Source organism: Mirounga angustirostris, unplaced genomic scaffold (assembly GCF_029215605.1).
Source record: "Mirounga angustirostris isolate CCGP_5_RB_7025 unplaced genomic scaffold, mMirAng1.0.hap1 SCAF_1, whole genome shotgun sequence".
Taxonomy (NCBI): Eukaryota; Metazoa; Chordata; class Mammalia; order Carnivora; family Phocidae; genus Mirounga; species Mirounga angustirostris.
Genome location: NW_026991709.1, coordinates 141,688,523 through 141,708,801, shown reverse-complemented (window position 1 = coordinate 141,708,801; position 20,279 = coordinate 141,688,523). Strand labels below are relative to the sequence as shown.

The 20,279-nt window shown below is 37.4% G+C and overlaps 1 protein-coding gene across 1 annotated transcript in view; it reads right to left on the bottom strand.

Annotated features, from left to right (window-relative positions):
• Positions 1–20,279, bottom strand: part of LOC123862956 (RNA-binding motif, single-stranded-interacting protein 3) — a 1,542,535-nt gene that overhangs the window by 1,004,371 nt on the left and 517,885 nt on the right. The window lies entirely within an intron of this gene.

Here is a 20,279-nt window from a genome sequence, read left to right as displayed (position 1 = left end):
AGATAAAGAACAAACTGAACTTTACACAGAAAATGACAGAAGAAATAAATTAAAGGATGAGATTAGGGAGAAGAAAAAAGGTGTGATAAACCAGATGTATTATAAAACTTTGCTACTCAAAGTGTGGTCCACGGTCTGGCAGCATTGACATCACCTGAGAGTTTGATGGGAATGCAAATTCTTAGGCCCCACCTTAGACCTACTGTGTTACAACTTGTGTTTCAGCAAAATCTCTAAATGATCCATATGCACACTAATGTTTGACATGTGGACAATGCATAGGAAACTTCTGAAATAAGCCAATTTTATTGCTTTGTAGGATGGTGTGAGACACTGTCAGCAACCCATCCATCAACTATTCCCAAAACCCCTCTCTCTTGTCTGCCTTCTCCTAATGAAATTTAAAAAGCCAGATTACCTTCCTGTCTTCTTTGCAGCAAAAAGTATCAATGACCACCAGGTGGACAATGAGGCACGATAAAATGTTTATTGAATGGCATCTGGTAAAGATTTTCCTACCTGATAAAAGCAGAGATAGTAATGTGAGATCTTTTTGCAACCTGCTAACTTTCTTCAACTAAGATTGCTACTGTGAAGATCTGTTGCTTAGAACTGGGATGCCTATTTCATGATTAATAAAAGACACCATCAACTTACTAGGAACAGCTAAGTGGAGTTAGAAAGAGCCTGGGTCCTTGATAACATCACTGAGCCACTGCATCAACCAAACTGGCCATCTTTGGACTTCTTGTGTTTTGTGGGATAATTCAATATCCTTTTCTCTAAATCACTGTTCCATTACTTGCATTTGTGGCCCCTGGTCACAGCAGTGTTTGAGGAAGAAAGAGAAAGGGAAGGAACTAGTTATTCTATATATAGAAAGTTCATACATCAGGTATTCAAAACTCTAGAAGGACTCAGATATTTTTAGTTATATTGTAGATCTGATTAAACCAGTGATTTCAAATCTCAAAAGGTTTTGGGTGTGTATGTGTGTCTTCTCTCCCATAAGGAAGTAAACGTGATAGTTGGTAAGTCTGTAATTTACTTTCTGTTTTATAGACATAATTGAATGTGAATCACATTTGAATTTTAGTCTTGTATTTAAAAAACTGTTTATCTAAGTCAATGATTAAAAATGACAAGCTCTGCTACTTTTTTGTTAAGCAGGTTGCTTTCAAACTTTATTTATCTCAGATTGTGTGCTGTTGTCACACATTCACTGTACCTCTCAAAACCTGCTAAAATACAGAATTTGGGTCCACAGGGAGTAGATATCAAAGTGATGCACGAAGTAAAAAGGTTATATTTTTGCACAACTTCTCATGATTAAAAAAGTTAATCAAAGAGCATTTCCTCCCATGCTCTTTCCTTTCCTCCAAATCAACAGTCTCATTTGCAAAAGGAATGGAAATTTTGGCATCTATTTCTGTTTGGAATTGAAATTTTCCATGACACTTCAATCCTATCCTACCAGTATAAGACAATGCTGCCGCAGTCACTGTTGCAACAAAGAGAAAGAACAATTAAAGGCATGACTTACCAGAATGTGCAAGGATTAAGGTTTTAAATCTTCTAGTTATTGAGTATAATGAAAGAATCTATTGCAACGCCTGTGGATGAAAATCTTTTGTGAATGTATCAATGCATTTCCTTCTTTAACATCATACTGGCAACATAAAAAATCTTTTGATTGTGGTGCATTTTCACGGACACCACACTAATCAATGATGGTCATGCCACAGAAACGTTAAAATAAAAGGTGGATTGTTTGTACTTACTGTTTATGGATCCTACGACATGCCGGGCAGAGACGTGTGGGTATTGTTTCTGGATTTTTAGATTTTTAAAAATTGTTTTTAGTTCAGACTATTTTTTTTCTTTTGCATGAGGTCGGTTTGTCATTAATCTCTTATTTCCAAAGATTGTAAGGTTATATGCAACAAATAGTTTAGATTTTCAAAGTTTTACTCTTTGGAATAGTATTTTTTATAATACACTCAATATATACACAGCAAGTAGTTCTGAAATTATAATGTGCACATAAATCACCTGGGGATCTTATTGAGGTGCAGATTCTAATTCAGTAGATCTGGGGTTGGGCCTGAGATTCTGTACTTCTCATGGGCTCCCAGGTGACGCCAGGACTGCTGGTCCACACAACATTCTATGAGAAGCAGGGTCTAATATCTTACAGTTCACAAAGTGCTTTAACTTACATAATCTCATATAATTCTCACCCATCCCCACCATATCAATGAGTAAGAAAAAGTAAGTTTCTGGGAGTTTCACGGTCTTGTTCAAGACCATAAGTAATAAAGTCGACACTTCAACCTATACAATCTGGCAAAATCTAATGTCCTTTCTACTTTGAAATAGGGTCTTCCCCTCTACCTCTTTCAGATGAGACATCTAGTCCTTTGGAACAAATAAGAACAAATTCTGCAGTCTATTAGTTCATTCAGACTAATTACATCAACCAATTTCACAGAATACTAGAGAAGGATTAATCTAGCTTTACTTACATATCAGAATACAGTGTAATTTGGACTTTAATTAGACATTAGAATGTTATACAGAAAGAAATGTCCACTTAAATATACTGTGTGCCATTAGCATGCCAGCTTTCTATAAAGCAGAAGTTAATTTGTCTTCAGATGGGGGGAAGAAGGAGTGGTATACAGATTGTTTCTAATTCAGAAGATGCTTCTTCTGGTCTAGGGAAAAATAGCATGAGGGTTTCATTCTCTTCCCTCTGTTGTCCTCCCTTCCTTTCTCCTCATCTCTGCCCTCCTTCCTTCTCCCACTGCCTACCATCTACAAAACCCTTTAGGATCTAATTTCATTTTTATGATTCAACTAACTGAAAAAGCTAAAATCCCTATGAGTGTCTGAGAGCAGCAGAAAATCTGATTATTTGGAGTGCTGTTGGCTAGCTCATGGCATCCATATTTAAGGAAGCATCCTGCAACAATCATCCAGAATGAGCATATGGCAGACCTCTGTATGCAGCCATTATTATTCAGTCATTGTTCATTATGTTTGAATTAACAGTGACAGCACACATCATACGTATTAGATGATGTTTCTATTTAATTCCCTATTATCTATTAAAATCTCTCTGCTCTTGCAGAGAGAAAACACAAAAAAGTCATGCACAGAGAATCACGGACCACCCACGATTACTTTTCCCATCCTTTCCAAAATACAGTTCTAAGGAGTTTACTTTCAAAAGCAACACCACCAAATTAGTACAGTAACATCATACTTCTTGTTCTGATCAGAGTGTTGGTAGGAGAAAATGGATTGATGCTTTTTTACTGATCTGTGAGCCAAATTACATTCATTCTTGGAGAGTGGAGAAGTAGGAATGACCCTCAAGTGCAGAGTGGCCCAGTGGAAAGATGGCTTCAATATACTCTTGAATGATACTAATATATAGGCTAGACCAATACAACCACTTTCTGATCCTACAGAGCTGCCATTTTGTTAATCATTCTAGCATCCAGGAGACTGGAAAGAAGGACCAACATAGAACTGCTTAAAGACTATTGCCTCTGTGCCACATATTTCAAATATTGTTCAACTGATATGATGTAGGAAGGTGGTGAAAAATTAACTGCAAGATGACCATTCAAGAGTTATCTGAGGTAAGGTCTCAGTCCTGTGGGTTAATTCAAACCAGGAATATAAAGGGCTTTCTAATGGGGTTTTCTGAGCTCTTAAGCCTTAATACCACCTACTAATCTTTTACCCTAAGTGACCACCATGTTGTTGGGATACAACCAGCATGGGGATCACCAAAAGTAGGCTCCAGTGTCCTTTTTTTTTTTCTTTGCTTTTAAAAGTCTCAGTGTTCTTCTAACATTACAAGTCATCCGCTGATGCAGCCACAGCTGTACCACTGCTGGGAATTTCATTCCCATTTGGAGACTTCTCCCCCTCCCCCACTTTGATTTGATTAGGGAAAAACCATGTTTGTGCTCATCATGTTACAGAATGAAAATCAAGAACTATAATCTTCAGGGCTTTCTAAAGTTCTATTTGAAACTATCGTAACAAAATAAGATTAAGATATTCATTTTTGGGCGCCTGGGTGGCTCAGTTGGTTAAGCAACTGCCTTTGGCTCAGGTCATGATCCTGGAGTCCCAGGATCGAGTCCCGCATCAGGCTCCCTGCTCGGCAGGGAGTCTGCTTCTCCCTCTGACCCTCCTCCCTCTCATGCTCTCTGTCTCTCATTCCCTCTCTCTCAAATAAATAAATAAAATCTTTAAAAAAAAAAAAGATATTCATTTTTGTCATTTTTCTGACTTCTAGAGTTTATGAGAGAATGGCCATCTCTTTATGAAGATGGGCAAAATAATACAATGAATCACAGTGGGGACTGGGACAGAACATGTAGACATACCCCTAACTTAACAGTGACAAAATGAGCTCCTTCCATTTAGATTTCATTAACTCTAAGTGAATCCTGTTTTCAGGACTTTATTCTTTATTGAAAACAGAATTACAAAACTTTTCCTCAGCAGAAAAACTGAGGCAAAGATTTAATAGTAGCCTAAAGACTAAAGATTCATTTACTGAGTGCATTTTATTTAAATTAAGGTGGTATATAATCTATTCAATGTTCAGGTTCACTTGTAAACAAATGACTACCCCCCTTCTAACAATGATAACGTAACAATAACACCCTACATGTGTTAAAATCTTGTATACTTTTCAAACACTTTCTATATGGATTAAGCCACTTCAGATCCCATAAGCACCCATAAAACTTACATTTGATTTAATGGTGAATGTTCCCTCCAGAAAAGGTATGGTGAAATCCTAACCCCCAACACTTCAGAATGTGACCTTATTTGGAAATAGGGTCTTCACAGAGAAAATCAAGTTGAAATGAGGTCTTTATGGTAGGTCCTAATCCAACATGACAGTATCCTTATTAAAGAGGGGAAATTTAGATACAGACAGGCACTGAGAAAAGATGATATGAAGAAACACAGTGAAAAGATGGCCATCTACAGGCTAAGAATAACCTGAGGCTACCAGAAGGTAGGTTTCTTCTGCTCACTTGAGGTCAATCATTTCCACTTTTTTTTTTTTCCTTTAATGATGCTTCTCTTGGAGTGTTTGACATGGAATTTGATTGTTCTGCTTCCTAGACGGATGAGCTATGGTTACAAGAATGCTGAATTTCTACATTTACATAATGAGTGTTCAGGTAATATGACTGTATACTAGGGGAAAATTATTTCAGAAGCAAGTTCCTTCTTTCTAAGTGGGCATAAATGTGCTAGTTCATTCAGCATACAGTTATTATATACTTGTTATGTGTCTAGTAGAGTACAAGATAGGAGGATCTTACACAACACATATAATTAAACTGAGATATTCATTATAACCAGATCTGGCAAAAGTAAAACAACAGTGTCCTTACTACTCCCTCTGTGTAAAGCCAGGAAAAGGAAGAGTCTCCACCCTCACCCCTGAAAGCTTGGGCTGAGATTTATACTGCAGTGTAAGAACTTGGCATATTCTCCATAAAAACATAGATGTTTCTATTGGGTTTAACAAATTATAATATTAATAAGCTAGCATTGTGCAATTATTGGTAATTGAATCAAATGATATTATTATCATAATAATACCTAACTTTTGTGTACCAGAATTACTATGTTAAGAACTTGTCAAGCACTTTCTCCTTTGATCATTATGACTATCTACTGGATAGATGCTACAATAATCCCATGTTACCGATGAAGAAACTAATGCCCAAAGAGGCAAGTCATTTATTTTAAGAGGTCACAGAAGGAATAACATGTGGAATCCAATTCCAAAACCACAAATGTCTGTTCACAGAACTCACAACAGAAACAGAGAACACTCACATATCCACTAACTAGGTTAAACTTCAGGTAAATATCTGCCTTCCCATTTCATGGAATGATACCTTTGATCCATACTTATACAATAGCCACACACCACCTTTATTTTACAAACAAACTCTAAGTCCGAAAGAGTAACCGTGAGCAAGAAAAGGAAAAAAGCAATAAAAACGACAGACAACAGAGTATGTAGATCCCTCAGAATGTGAATTTCATCTTTTTATAAGTTACTCCAAAATACAAATTAGTATTTCAATAAGAGGAAAAAATATGTATATATGATCACTGGTGTAAAGAAAATAACAGATGGCAAATGGAATCTTTAAAAATCCAATGCCGGTGAATAAGACACATGAGATTGAAAAACAGTTTTTTGTTTCGACTCTCAACAATTTTCTTCCCCAATAAAAATTCTCTCAACTACAGGGTTTATATCAAATTTACCATTAAAATGTCAAAAAAAAAAAAAGAAAGAAAGAAAAGGAAAACGATGGCATCATTGAATGACAGAAATGGAAATGACCTTAGAGGCTATGTTGAACCCTCAAACAGAGACTAAAACTTCAGCTCAGAGAGTTTAAAGTTAGTAATAATAGTAGATGAAAATTCTATGGCAAAAATACATTAGTTGTTAATATGAGGATTTTAATAGTCTTTGCCCAAATTATTCTTTTTTTCTTCAGGTATCCTTCTCTATGTGAGGTCTGAGATGTTCATGAGTTCATGTAGTCCATAACTCTATTAAGAACATCAAGTGCTAATATATTTTTAAAGTTGAACTATCTGCCTCCCATCACCAATAAGATTCTTCTTCATTTTGGCAATGAAGCCTTTCCAGGGCCTCTCATATATGCACCAAATGTTAATACAGCATTTTTCCCTCATAATCTTAAAAACTGAGGCAGAGATAATGACTCCATGTCTTCTTCCAGAGCACATGGGCAGACTACTGACCACTATTAGTTAGCCTGGGACCACCTCACTGACTTCTGGTCCATGATATGTAACTTGAAGAAAGAAAGATTATTTTAAAGCATGATTTATGTTCCCCCAGTCTCTCTTCTCCTCCAGTGGTTATATTGGGAGTCCCTTGTTCCGATTGACATAGCCTCTATGCAAACATTTTAGGTCGCTGAGCCACCACTTGAAAGAGCTACTGAGGAGAGCAGTCATATTTTACTATGTGGAGCCTCAGATATTTTAGGGTTTGTTACCATAGCCTAGCCTAACCTATCCTGACTAATGTGGAGAACAACTTTCTGCATATGACCATTCATAAAGCTATGCTTTTTTTTTAGAACTCTGTGTGTCTTACACTCACATGTAATATTCCATGTAATGAGGGTTTTGATATCAAATAAAGTGTCTCAACAAGGAGTTAAGATAACTGGCTTTATTTTTTCTTTCTCTGGGTGTCTCACTTCTATGTTTCTTATTTCCCACCTACCCTAGCAACCAGTCTGTATCTCTCTAAGACATCAACACCATGTTTACCCGCTACTACGTACTTGGTCATCCTTCTCCTCCATTTCAATACTCTACCAATTACAGGGTCCATTCCTTTGATGTCTGATTCCTTTTATTCAGTGGTCTCATGCTTACATTACTGACTTGATCCATTTGACACATACAGAGTTAAGTAACTCTAGCTTACCATGATGTGTTATAAACATAGATTGTAACTGGAATACATAACCCTGAATATATGATAAGATACAGAATCAAATATTCTTTAGTTAGTATATCTTTCCACATCTTCTCCAGGTGTGGGCACCATTATAGTCAACAAACATCCTTCACATTTGTTGGTTAAATAGCACCACTGAAAAAGAGAATTTTATCTTACCTTCACCTTTTCCCTTGATAGGTAGGTTTTATATAAATGTGATATTCATTGACATGGGAGATTCCATTAATTCCAAAACATCAAAAGTAATAAATCCACCTAAAACTTTTACCTGTGTATAGAAAATGTCAAGATCTCATGAGACTCTAAGGAGAGAATTCCCTTAAACTGGAATTGAATATTGGATCAGGCACTCAATTTTCCTATTCCATTTACAATGTCTTTGCTGTGTGGTACGAAACAGAGTTCTTAATGGTGATAGGGAAGGAGAGGGCTGACTTAGGAGGAGTTCCTAATTGAGAATAGATGGATTTGAGAATAGCCTGCTACCCTGAAGCCAACAGGAATCACAAACTGAATAAAACCTCCCAACATTTGGAGACAAATATTTATATTCTCTGTATTTTCCTATTCTAAAGTGGTACAGTCCCTACAAGGGAAAAGGGAGTGAGAATATTTGTAGCAAGAAGGCACCAAGAAACAGCCCAATGCAAGAGAGAAACATGTGAAAAGAACATCTGCTTTCCCATAAGAAATATAGGATAGAAATAATCTTTGATGATATGCAAAGAATTGACTGAAGGACTAGAAGCCTTTATCCAGAGAAAGGTGAGAGGAGAAGGCAAACCTGAAAGAATTCTCACAAAAATAAAACAGTATGCCCAAAAATTATGTATGAAAAGGAGCATGGTCGTGAAAAGAAACTGCAGTGGCTCATTACAGCAACAGCAAAGAGCACAGCAGATGACCTCCTTCATTTACAACTTATTGGATCTTAGTCAACAGTTTTAACCCATCATCGTAAGTCAATAATCACCTACACTGTCTCTTGAATCTTTCCTTTAAGTTCGGATGAAGAACTTTTCTTCTCCAAAAAACCTTCTCCGGTGGATATTTATCATGCCTTGTGGATGGCGAGAAGCTTTGAATACCCTTGCTGGTTTGGGAAATTCCTCATTTTGTCAATCCTGGTTTAAAATCACAGGTCACCTTTTTGTATAAAAGTCTCACTTTTGCAGCCTTCCTCAAAGATGAACTAAGAGCATGCCTATCAAAGCCAAACACTGAATTAGAAGCTGGTAGCACAAAGAAGGAGGCCTTGATCCAAATTCCTACTGGCTTAAGTTACTCCCAGTTTCTAGGGACAGCGGTGAACAGAAGTTCTATGCAGGTGTCTAATATCCAGTAGTAAAGTGTCTACCATGGTATCTCCACTTGACCAGTTCTGATTGGTGATTTGAGACACTGGTCATTGCTATGTGATCCTGGCACCTCCTTCTCTAGCTTCCTAAAAATTATGACCTAATTAATATACTATACTTACTTTTTGCTTAAAACACTAAGAATTGATTTCTCTTGTTTAGAACCAAAACCCTATGGTAGACACTGTCCATGCTCTGCTCAGATTCCATTCATCTGTGCTGTGATTCCTTCTCCTAGCTTCTGTGTACCTTTATTTCTAAAGGCAACTCTTGCAACTTTCTTTGGAAGGACTGCCCTCTGACTATAAAGCTGCTTTATACAGAGGTAAAAAGAGCTGGTAGTGCCTGGAAACTGATGCTCCATAGGCAATATTTGGCAAATGACTGACAGGTGTAGGAGTATGAAAACTACAGTCTTAGTTTGCTAGGGCTGTCATAACAAAGTATCACAGACTAAATGGCTTCAAGGGCAAAATTTATTTTCTCATAATTTTGGAGGCTAAGAGTCTAAAATCAGGGTGTCCATAGGGTTGGTTCTTCTAAGCTGATGTCCTTGGCTTGTCTCCTCCCTGTGTCTTCACGTAATTTTCCCTGTGTGTGTTTCTGTGTCCTAATCTCATTTTATAAGGACACCAGTCATACTGGATCAGGACCTGCCCATATGACCTCATTTTAACTTAATTACCTCATTAAAGACACTATCTCCAACACAGTCACTTTCTGAGGTAAAGGTTAGGACTTCAACATATAAATTTTCAGGGTGACACAACTGAGCCCTTAACAGTGACTGCACTTGTCCCAAGGAGATACAAACAATGAGATATGACTTACATTGCAGAGACCCTCTGCAGGATAGGGCTGAGGCTGGAACTTGGTCTAAAATCACACTTTCTTGGGCTTCCTTCCCTTGTCTGGCCTGCTTCACTCGCTCTTTAGTGGTTTCTCCAGGGAGCCTTTCCTTACTGGCATAGAGAATCTCATCTCAGGATCTGCTTCTTGGGAAACTGATCTATTATATAATCCCAATTAATACCCCTTCTTTTGCCCAGACAATATCCCACCTGAAAAGGCTTCAGGAGGATATGCAAGGCCTCTTTAAAGCATCAGGAGGTGATGTCAATAGGAATGGAGAAGTAAAGACTTCCCAAAACTCTCTCTTCTAGAAAAGCAATGAGAGCAGTGGAAAAAAAAATTGTAAAAACATCACCTTCTTCAGAACTCTGGAAATTAAAAGCTTGCAACAGAGGTGCCTGGGTGGCTCAGTCGGTTAAGTGTCTGCCTTTGGCTCAGGTCATGATCTCAGGGTCCTGGGATTGAGCTCCGCATTGCTTTTCCCTCTCCCTCTGCTGCTCCCCCATTTGTGCTCTCTCTCTCTGTCAAATAAATAAATGAAATCTTTAAAAAAAAAAAAAAAAGCTTGCAACAATCTAGGGAACATAAATTCAAGAAAAATGGCTGAATCTTAGTAGGAAGAGAGAAGCTGTAGCATTTTAACATGGTCTGTTTCTATCCCCATCTCCCAACTCTACGATAGCTTGAACATCAACAGCCTTACAATCCCAGTGAAACTAGTATCTTAACAGCCCCTGGAAGTAACAGAACAGAGTTGGAGATGCTCCAAAGCCCAATCCCAGAGAACTGTCATTATTTGATGTGTCTGTCCATTCCGTGGAAAGCCACTCTCATTTGACCTACCTCAGAGTTCACAGAGTGCAAACAACTTTTCAAAACATCAAAATAAAACTATCAAATCTGAAGACAGAAAGAGAATCTTGAAAAAGCAAGAGAGAACTCATCAGATACAAGAGATCCTCAATAAGACTAATAACTGATTTCTCACAAAAAATCATGGGGGCCATAAGACAGTGAGATTATTTATTCAAAGTGCTGAAAGAAAGACAGTCAACCAAGAATTGAACCAGTAGTTCTATAGATCCAAGAATTCTATATCCAGCAACTTATCTTTCAAAAATAAAGGAGATATTAAGACATTCCAAGGTAAACAACAATAAAGAAAACTGGTCATTAGTAGATCTGCCCCTCATACTAAAGGGAGTCCTCAGTGAAATGAAAGAACACAATATGGTAACTTAAGTACACATGAAGAAATAGAGAGCACCAGTAAAGGTAATTACTATATAAAGGATGCTATAAAGGTATTTATTTGTAATATTTTCCCCTATATAATGAAAACTGCATAGAATACTTATAAATCTACACAATGTAAAAAGATATAATTTGTATGACAGTAATAGCACCAGGAATGATGAAGTGGGTGGAGCTACATAGGAGCAAAGATTTTTATATGATTGAACTTAAGTTTGTATTAATCTGACTAGATCGTTGTAAATTAATGTTAATTGTAATTTCTAGGGCAACCATTAAGAAAATAATAAATACATAAAATAAATGACAAGGGAATTAAAATGGTACACTAGAAAAATCTAACACAATAAAACATTAAAAGAGAAAATGCAGAACAATAACAAGAAAGACATGAGACGTATAAAACAAATATCAAAATGGAAAATATAACCTTACCTCATTATTAATGTCATTAAATGTAAATGAAATAAACATTCTAATTAAAAGACACAGTGGGGTGGAATGGATTTAAAAAAAAAAAAGGAAAAAATGTCATCTGACTACATGCAAATCAGAGATGAACCATGAGAGACTATGGACTCTGAGAAACAAACAGGGTTTTAGAGGGGAGGGCGGTGGGGGGTTGGGTTAGCCTGGTGATGGGTATAAAAGAGGGCATGTACTGCATGGAGCACTGGGTGTTATACGAAAACAATGGATCGTGGATCACCACATCAAAAACTAATGACGTATTGTATGGTGACTAACATAACATAATAAAATAAAATAAATAAATAAATAAACCACAGTGAGATACCATTTCATACTCACTCAGATGGCTATAATTAAAAAAAAACGAATAATAACAAGGGTTGTCAATGATGTGGAGAAATTGGAACACTTATACGAAGCTGGTAATAATGTTAAAGTGGGATAGCTGCTTTGAAAAACAGTTTAGCAGTTCCTCAAGAAGTTAAACGTAGAGTTACTATTTGACTCAGGATTCCATTCCTAAGTATGTACCCAAGAAAATTAAAACCATAAGTGCAATTAAAACTCAACAATAAGAAAATAAACAATCCAATTAAAAACTGGGGAAAAGATTTGAACAGACACCTTACAAAAGAAGATTTACAAGTGGTAAATAACCATATAGAAAGAAGTTCAACATCACATAGCATTAGGGAATTGGCAAACTAAAATATTAATAAGATTCTATCCCACACCTATTAGAACAGCTAAAATCAAAATATGGGCAGCAATGCTTGTGAGGATATAGAGCAACAGGAACTATCACTCTTTGCTGACAGGAATACAAAATGATACAGCTACTTTGGAAACGCATTTGGCAGTTTCTTACAAAGCTAAATCGAGTCTTACTATATGATCTAGCAATCACATTCCTAGGTATTTACCCAAATGAGTTGAAACCTAAGTCTACATAAAAACCCACACCTGAATGGTGATAGCAGCTTATTCCTAATTGCCAAAAACTGGAAGTAACCAAGATGTTCTTCAATAAGTGAATAAACTGTGGTACAGCTATACAAAGAAATAGTATTCAGTGATAAAAGGAAATGAGCTATCAAACCATGAAAAGACATGGAGGAAACTTAAATGCATATTGCTAAGTGAAAGAAGCCAGTCTGAAAAGGCTAAAGACTGTATGGTTCCAACTACATGACATTCTAGAAAAGGCAAAACTATGAAGAGACCAGCCAGGGGTTTAGGGGACATGAAGGAGAGAAAGAAGAGGGGAAGCTGAGGGAGGAAAGGAGATGAAGCACAGATTTTTAGGGCAGTAAACTACTATTTTGTATGATATTGTAAAAGTGGACACATGGCATTATGCATTTAACAAAAACTATAGAATGTACAACAAAAAGAATAAACCCTAACATAAATTAGGAACTAGAGTTAATAATCTATTGGGGTGCCTGGATGGCGCTGGTCCATTAAGCGTCAAACTCTTGCTTTTGGCTCAGGTCATGATCTTAGGGTCATGGGATCAAGCCCAGGGTAAGGCTTTGTGCTCAGTGAGGAGTGTGTTCATCTCTCTTCTTCCTCTCTTGCCTCTCCCCTTGCTTTCTCTCTCTCTAAAAATGAATAAAAATCTTTAAAAAATAATTATTACCAATGTTGGTTCATCAATTGTAGCCAATGTACCATACCAATGTAAAATGGTAATAATAAGGAAAACTGTGAGTGGTGGTGAGTGGTGGGGGTGGGGGAGAGGGAGTATGTAGGAACTCTCTGTACTTTTAGCTCAAGTTTTCTGTAAACCTTAAACTGCTCTAAAAAAATAAAGTCTATTAATTTTAAAAATATTCACAGAAAAACTTGTAGATAAGTTTCCACAGCAGCGTTATTCAGAATAGCCACAAAGTGAAAACAACTCAAATGTCCATCAACTGATGAATAAACAAAGAGTGGTATATCCATATAATAGGATACTATTCAGCCGTAAGATGGAATGATGTAGTGATATATGTTATACTTAAATGAACTTGGAAAACATTATGTTGAAAGAAGCTAGACACAAAAGGGCACATATTTTATAATCCATTTACATGAAATTTTTAGAATAGGCAAATCCATAGAGATAAAAAGGATATTAGTGGTTGCCAAGGACTAGGGGGAGGGGTAATGAGAGTGACTGCCAATGCTTAGGGTTTCTTTGGAGATTATGAAAAGAAATTAGGTCGTGTTGATAGTTGTACAAATATGTGAATATACTGAGATTCACTGAATTGTATACTTTAAAGAGTCCATTTCATAGCATGTGAATAATAGAGCAATTAAAAAATATAAAGCATTAAGTCACTTTGTCCTCAACAGGAAGAAAGTACATGTAGAAAACAGTATTGTTCAAAGGTCTAAAATACCATTGTGCTAAATCATGCATCCATATAATCAAAAGTGTTTTCAACCTGACAAGTAAGTCCATTGTGTTTTCTTATTATCAGTGATTACATTATCCCCCTAACCCCCCCACCACCACCCTTAACTCTAACCCATTCATTTTGGGAACTTAAGAAGAACTTGAAACATCTTCAATTAATCATAAGTGGGCCTACAGCACTATCTTCTTACATGAATGACATCCACAATATTCTAAGGTATTATTTGTTCTTCATTGTCTCTTCAAGTTAAGCTGTCTTTATTAGAGAGCTATTGTTTTGAGCTTTGAGTGCTTTTTGGGAGACACTGAATCATACCTCCCCTCTGCCAAGATACACACATGCGCACGCCTCTAGCGTCTTCTTATTTCTCAGTTCTATGTGCTAAAATGTAGGAAAGTCAACAAATGAAGGCAAGGCCTGGTATTCATTGAACTTAATGGCATGTCAACAATTGCCTGCATCTATCCACATAGTATTCCCCAAAGTTTTAGAAACAAAATTCCATTTTGCAAAATATGCCACATCAGAGCAAAGTGGGCCAGAGAGCCTTGATATAACAGAAAGGACTTATTTGCATTTTTCTCACTTTATCACTATTTCAACTCTGTGATGTAAATTTGACAGGTATTTTAATCTCCACTTAAAAAATAAAGACCTAGGGGCTCCTGGGTGGATCAGTCAGTTAAGCATCCAATTCTTTTTTTTTTTTTTTTTAAAGATTTTATTTATTTATTTGACAGAGAGAGACACAGCAAGAGAGGGAACACAAGCAGGGGGAGTGGGAGAAGCAGGCTTCCCGTGGAGCAGGGAGCCCGACATGGGGCTCGATCCCAGGACCCTGGGATCATGACCTGAGCTGAAGGCAGATGCTTAATGACTGAGCCACCCAGGTGCCCCAGCTTCCAATTCTTGATTTCAGCTCAGGTTCCTGAGAGAGAGACCTATGTTGAGTTCCGTGCTGGGCATGGAGCCTGCTTGAGATTCTTCTCTCTCTCCTCTCCCTTTGTCCCCCCTCTCTGCCCCCCACTAGCATATACGCCCGCGCTATCTCTCTCTCAAAAAAAAAATAAGACTTAGACATCAAGAGGGCACATTATTTGCAGAGGTTGCATTGTTAATTTGTGGCAGCCGAGAAAGTATTAAAACATATCCTGATTCTCTCATATGTTTACTGAAAAGAGTAAACATTGTGCTAGCAGTCCATTGAAGAAGCAAGGAAAATTGTTCTGACTTTGTAGTTAAAATGCCTGAGAGAATTTAAAAACAGGTGATTGGGTTTTGCTATTCTATAACTTAATCTGGAAAGAGGAATGAAAAAAGTTGTGTAGAGAATGGGATATAAGCCTTTAATGGCATATTTGTTTAAAATACTGTAGGAAGAATTACCCATGAGTTGCTTATTGAAATCAAATAAATTTCTTTAAATCACTCTCTTTTTCTTTTCATTAGCAAATTCTGTGTTGGGAATGATTTTGCAATCTCCACAAAGAAATAAAATGCAGTCTATCAATCTGTCTATGTGAAGTCAATAGTACCCTAAACTAAGCCCTCCTCCCTGCAGCATGCATACACATAGGCATGTGTGCACACACGCACTCACACGATGTCCTTATTTTATGGCCTGAAGTATTTTCTCTTCCAGCGTGTGCTTTGCAAAAAAAAAAAAAAAAGTATCAATGCCTCGGTAGCATTAAGGATGACTCTTGAGGCACTTTTGCAATAAATTCAATATCTACTCCTGTTAGAGAAAATTGCCATAAACTACCAGGTATCATATTTTGGCTAAGCCATCAGTCAGCTACCTTTTATGGAGGTGTCTTTACTATCTAGTACATTTCTTGAAATCGCCCAGGTTGTTTATAAATGTCAAACAAGGTTCACATGCTTACCTATGTTTCTTTTTAGCAACTGACAGAAAAATGCCCTCTCAGTGGGGTGGTGTACATGTAATTTAGTCAAGCAAGTAAAACCAAGAACCAAGATGTCTTTTACCCCACTGCAGTGTATTGCTGAGCAAGGAAATCTCCACTTGCTGTCCCTTGGAAACAGCACCAAAAGAGAGCATGGAACACATCTATATGATGCAACGAGGTGCTCATGGAATCAACCTTTAATTAAACATTACTTAAGAGTAATAAAACTAGGGTCACCACTGCCATTTTAATTTCAGTGGAATTGAAAGGTAATCTCTGCCAACCTTTAAGCCATTTTGTTTTGTTTTCATCAAATGTTCTCCTTCTCTAAGATTATACAGCTAAGGCAGCGTAAGTTCCCATTGCTATGAGAAGAGGAGATTAGGTAGAAAAGCAATCAAGAACGGCTTTAAGGCACAGAAGAGTACCTATAAAACTTTTTATATTGTTCCCCCTTCTTACAAAAAAGAATTGGATTTGGCCCTCTGTTTCCTCATCTGTAAAATACTAAGAGGAATGCCCAACCCACAGAGCTGTTGTAAGGACTGGATGAACAACATATACAAAGCGCCTAACAACGTCTTCTAAGATGGTGCCAAAAGCCTACATGGAAACAACACCTCAACTCATCTCTATAATCTGTAAAGTGAGAAAGATGAGTTTCTAAGAGGTCTCACAGTTGCGTCACTCAAGAACTCCATAAATCTGTAACAGAAAGGAAATATTGCTTGATTTTTTTCCCCCAACATCTCTCATGTATGCTGTTTTGCCTTTCCTTCTTGCTTGCTTTGGCAATCCACACTATCTTACCCTACCCTCACCATCACCACTAAAAAAAGAGGAAGCAAAAGGAAAGTTTTAAAATGACAAGTACCTTTAGTCTTGGTTAAGTTTAACATGCACTTAGTCATCTGCTGTGGGTTATGTTGGCTTTTTATTCTATTTATTCTGTCAGTCAATAAAAAAGGCACCACTCACCACACCACCAACTACAGCATATGTGAGTGGACTCTCACATGGAAACAGAGGACTCCTTTTGTGGAATTTTAGAAAAAGCCATTAGCTATATAGGATTTCACTAATATTTTTGGCATTTCAACATAGAACTCCAAATCTTAGGGAAATGGAATCTCTAAGAGTTCTATTAAATTTCAATGAACTGAAATATTTTATTGTTAAAGGGCCATTTTTCTTAGATACACTGAAAAGGAAAATTTAAAAAAAAAGTGATGAAAAATGCTGAGTCATTGTAGAAGGCAGAAGGAAAAAGAGAAAAATGCAGAGACCTTGACAGAGATGTATACCTCCTATTCTGGCTAGATTTAAGGGGCAGAAATGAATTGTAAAACCAACATAGGCGATTCAATTCCCTGAGACCTTCTTTTCACTACCAGCAAAGGAAAACAAGCATTCATGTGAGTATGTTTGACCATGTAGGTGAGCTGGGATCAAATCTATGGGGGGCGGGAGCCTCAACCTTTGAGAGAGTGGTGTCCCAGACCCAGTTCTGAGTGCTGTGTAACTTTGGAGAAATTCTTTAACCTCTCTGAATCAGAGCAACATACAGCAAAATACAGAATGCCCAGTTACATCTGAATTTCAGATAAACAACAAAAATTTTACATGTGCAAAATTAAGTTTTTAGATTTTTTTTTTTTTTTTGATCGTTACAGTCATTTGGGAGAAGAATGGAGTATGGAAAAAAAGGTTTTAGGTCATACTGAATTCTTCCTTTCTTTCTTTCCCTTCCTTCCTTTCTTTTTCTTTCTTTCAAATCTCAAGTTTATATTATATGCTTACTTGGTACAAGGCACTAAGCATCTCATGGTGAATAAAAGCAGACATGAAGCTATGAAAAAATAAATACACCAATAAAATTAAAGGTGCAATTCTTTTTTTTTTTAATTTTTTTTTAAGATTTTATTTATTTGACAGAGAGAGACACAGCGAGAGAGAGAACACAAGCAGGGGGAGTGGGAGAGGGAGAAGTAGGCTTCCCGCATAGCAGGGAGCCTGAAGCAGAGCTCGATCCCAGGACCCTGAGATCATGACCTGAGCCGAAGGCAGACACTTAATGACTGAGCCACCCAGGCGCCCCCCTAAAGGTGCAATTCTGATGAGGGCAGTGGAAAGATGTGTGACCAGGAGAACTGTGGCAGGTGCTAATTGAAGTTGTGTATGTCATGAAGTACAGGTGGGAGAAGATGGAAGAGAAGGTGCCCAGGCTTGGTCTTGAGGAATCACAAGCCCTAATTATCTAATCAAAGAAGACAAGCCTCCAAGGAAGATAGAGGCTGGAGAAGAGGGAGGGATGCAGGATATTCATATTGTTGACAGCAGAATAGGGTCTTTCAAATAGGCAGCCATGGTTAACACTGAGGAATGCTGCTGACAGGTCAACTCCTTTTCATGACAAGGATGCCACTGGCACCTGAATGAGGGTTGTAACAACAGGTGGGGGGTGGGGTGGGCAGGGGCATATTGACCTCTATTAGCTTTGCAACTGTGAACCAATCTTGAGGCTAATTTGAGCCTCAGTTTCTCTAGCTGTAAAAATGGGAGCTAACCACATCTACTTCAGAGAGAATGCCACAGTCTTTAGCAGAGTATATGTCCACTAAATATTTCCCTGCATGTTCAAGTTTCATCCGAGAAAACTGCTTTCATGGCACTAATTCAGATTTAACTTGTCCTCAAATTTTTCTTGGTGAGGTTAATCTGAATAACAACCATGAAATTTACTCTTATAGTCAATACTAACACTATAACAGCTTTTCGGTAACAATCTACATAAAAATGTAGATATGCAAGCAAAAAAAATCAAAATAAAATACCATTGAGTAGGTAATTCAGAAGAATTACATATTAGACTTCATGAACCTGTCTTGGTGTTAACAGCAGAGTTGTCATCATTTAATTTTTTTTTTTCTTCCCCATCACGGTCTGAATCCAACTTGCAACTCCCAAGATGATAGCTTACTACCCTCATCCTTTTGCAAGAATTAAAACAAAACCTCACTTAGATTCCTACCTATAGTCATTCTCCAACAAATAAACACCATCTACCAAGCTACAAGGGATTCCTCTCTTGCTCCTGCTTTATCTGAGGGAACAGGAGTCAGCAATACTTTTGACCCCAGGCCTGTTATGGCCTAATCTCAGAGTTATAGGCTTTACACACATCATCTTACCTAAGCATCCAGCAATTCTGCCACATAATTATGACTGGTCCCAACAGACAGAACTAAGGCTCACTGAGGTTAAATAACTTACAAGTACAAGGCTGGTACATGGTGGAGCCAGGCTTTGAAATCAGATCTCTCTGATTCTAAAATCCTAAAACTTTTCATTACATTATTTTTTTCCAAACTCAATGGTGTAGCAATATTTGGGAGGGGGAGGGAAGTAGGGGGAGTCCAACAATAATAATCACAGTAAAGGAGATAATATCCTCCTATGTCATCTGTAGATAGTGTTGCCAGATTTGGCAAATAAAAATACAGGACGCCCAGTTAAATTTGAATTCGAGATGAATAATCTTTTTTTATCTCTATTTTTTGAATAAGTTTTTGGCAAAATAAGTATGTCCCATGAAATATTTGGGAAACATCTACACTAAAATATTTCTCTGAAATTCAAATGTAACTGGGAAACCTATATTTTATCTGGCAACTTTTAAAATACTAATAAAATTATCTACAACTTGGTATGCTTTTTATTATCACCACACACCAGCAATTCCAAACAATGTCAGTGACAGAATACTTCTCTGATGAGTGGACCGTCACCCTACACAGGTTGATTCATCACTACCCAAACTGATCTATAGAATGTCAACACCCCATGAGATATTAAAAAGTCTGGTGGGTAATCTGTAAAGATGGCCACCATTCATTCATTCCCTCCTCCTAAGCTCATGTAGCTCCATCAAGAGGTTAGGTCTAATTTCTTCTCCTTGAGTCTGGGTTGGTCTTCAGCCTTGTTTGACCAAGAAACTGTGGCAGAAGTAATATTCTGGAACCTCCAGATCTAAAATATTAGGAGCCTTGCAGTCTTCCCCTGGTTCTCTTGGAACATTTCCTCTATAGATGCTCCCTCTGAGAATGCTCCCTCACAGAAATCCTAGGAAAAACGAAAGCCACGGAGAAAGGACATAGGTAAGTATTCTTATTAACAGTCACAGTTTAGCTCTCAGATTAACTGCCCATCATATAAATGTCCAGGCTAGTGAAATCCTCAGATAACTGCAGCCCCAGCCTCTGTTTGATGACAACTACAAAAGAGACCCCAAGCAAGAGCAACCCAACTGAACCTAGTCAAGTCTGAACTGTGAAGGACCATCATAGACTGTTTTAAATCAGGGGTTTCTGAGCTATAAAGCAATAGACAACTAGATGAAGAAATTTTTTGTGGGATTAAAAAAAATTCCCACATAAAAATTTGG